At 35.7% G+C, this 2,373-nt stretch overlaps 1 non-coding gene across 1 annotated transcript; it reads left to right on the forward strand.

Annotated features, from left to right (window-relative positions):
• Positions 1–2,003: 2,003 nt before the first annotated feature.
• Positions 2,004–2,110, forward strand: LOC120158834. The gene has a single exon (XR_005519278.1). It is a non-coding gene; the product is annotated as a small nucleolar RNA R71 (small nucleolar RNA).
• The last annotated feature ends 263 nt before the right edge of the window (positions 2,111–2,373 follow it).

Consider the following 2,373-nt stretch of genomic DNA (forward strand, 5'->3'; position numbering starts at 1 on the left):
TTTTTGTGATGAGCTTTCATCTTTAAAGCCTTGTGAGATCTTCCTTGTTTCCTTCGCTGCTGCTGTATCATTCTGCACCACGGTAGCATTAATAGTTTTCCTTAGATATTCATGTTGTGGATTTGTAGTTGGCATTAGTGGTACAAAACTATTGTTTATGCTATTTTCAATGTAGAAGTATTGGTTCCCCTCTGGCTTATCTAATTCTACTGTAGCTACGACAACAGGAGTATCAACCTTAATGCTCTTTGCGAGTATCAACCTTAATGCTTTCACATTCGTCCATATGTTCATGCACAATTTCTTCAACGATGTTAATAGAATGGCATTCAACATTATCATTATTCATAATAGGAGTTAAAATATTAGAGGTAATGTGCTTTCATTAAGAGGCATAGTAAGGTCTCTATTTTCAACATTGATTATTGCTCTGCCTGCAGAAAGGAATCACCTACCAAGTATGATCGACACTTCTTTTTTAGCTTCACAGTCTAGAATAATGAAATCTATAGGAAAAATAAATTTTTCCACTTGGACCAACACGTTGTCTATTATGCCCTTGTGGTGAACAATGAATCAATCAACAAGTTGAAGTGTCACAGCAGTACGTTGGGCCTCACCAATGCCAAATTTCCTAAAAATGGATAGAGGCATTAAATTAATGTTAGAACCTAAATCAGAAAATTCTCTACCTACAAAATGATCACCAATAACACAAAAACTCCATGGATCCTTTCATTTTGGAGGCAATATACTCATAGACATGAAACTGCACCCTTTAGTGAGTGTAACAATTTTAAATTCACCAAGTTTTTTCTTCTTGGAAAGAACTTCCTTTATGGACTCGATGTAATTTGGGTTTTGCTCCAAAGCATCGATCAATGGAATATTGATTTTTAGTTGCTTGAGCACCTCAATGAATGCTCGGTATTACCGATCCTCCTTAGTTTTCTTGAATCTTCTAGGAAAAAGAGAATGCATCCTTTTTTTTAATTGCTAAAGCATTGGCATTGGAAATTTTGTTTGTGGTTGCTGTGGCATTGAGGCTAAAGAAGCATCTGGCAGTGTGGTAGGTATTACTACTGGAAATGGTCCAAAATTACTGCATTGTCCTTCTTCTCTTGTTGTGACACTAACAATTTGAATTTCATGTTTTTCCCTTGTTATACTTGGTAACCCCTTCATCAACAGTCCTCTTAGGATCTTCAATAGGTTTCCCAATTTGGAGACTAATTTGAGTAGTAATAGCCTTCTAATGCTCATTGCATTGAGCTTTCCCTTATAACTTAGGATTCTCAGTATTGTTGGGCAGCGTTTCTTGTAGTCTATTGCTCAAAGCATTCTTCATTTAGCCAACTTTACTCTCTAAAGCCCTTAATAATGATGATTGACTTTCTATGTACTCCTTCATTAAGGCTTTTAGAGATGAGAGGTTGGAAGTTTATGTTGAAAATTATCCTTGAGAGTTATTCCTTTGTTGCAGCAGTGTAATTTGACGCTTTATCTGATGTTATGGCACATTCTGCTGCTGATTGTAATGATGCTATTGTGAATTTGCAACATTTTGACTCCTCCTAGATAAATTGGGATGGTTTCAGAAGTTGGCATTGTAAATGTTATCATAGGAATTATCATTCCTATTGTAATTAGACGGAGTCAGGAATTTGGGGGTATTCCTCATAGATATGATAATCTCCATAATAGAAACATGAGATATGGTACATACCTCTCCACTTTTGTAGCTTCTTCACCATGTCTGTCAATGCTGTGACTTGGGAGGCCATGGAATTGAAAGCATCAGAATCCATTGTTGCAATATTGCGTATGCCAAACATGTTCCTCGTGTTATGTATTGATAATCATTATTTGATATTCTTTCTAGAATATCATATGCCTCATTATATGAGTTGTCTAACAATTCTTCATTTTTTGAAGCATTAACCACCATACGATTGTGCATGTTAAACCCATTGTAGAACATTTTTATTTACGACCAATGTAAGAATCCATGCATTGGAGATTTACACAACAAGTCCTTAAAACTTTTCCAAGCCTCGTACAAACTTTCATCATCTAGTTTCTTGAAAGTTGTCAAATTATTTTTTAGTTTTACATTCATATTTGGTGGATTGAATTGTAGTAAAAACTTTTGTGCTAGCTCATTCCAAGATGCTACAACACAAGGTGGCATGGATGTCAACCAAGCTCTAGCTTTGTTGCGCAATAAATAAAGGGACAAGTTCAAATTTAGTGCTTTTTCATGAACTCCTTGTTGAACAAATGAATTAAAAACTTCCATGAATGCTCGAAGATGTGCACGTGGATCTTCAGTAAATGACCCACTATATTGCCCTGTTGACTGCAACTTTTGAA

This window comes from Hibiscus syriacus, unplaced genomic scaffold (genome assembly GCF_006381635.1).
Source record: "Hibiscus syriacus cultivar Baekdansim isolate YM2019G1 unplaced genomic scaffold, ASM638163v2 tig00111330_pilon, whole genome shotgun sequence".
In the NCBI taxonomy this organism is placed as follows: domain Eukaryota; kingdom Viridiplantae; phylum Streptophyta; class Magnoliopsida; order Malvales; family Malvaceae; genus Hibiscus; species Hibiscus syriacus.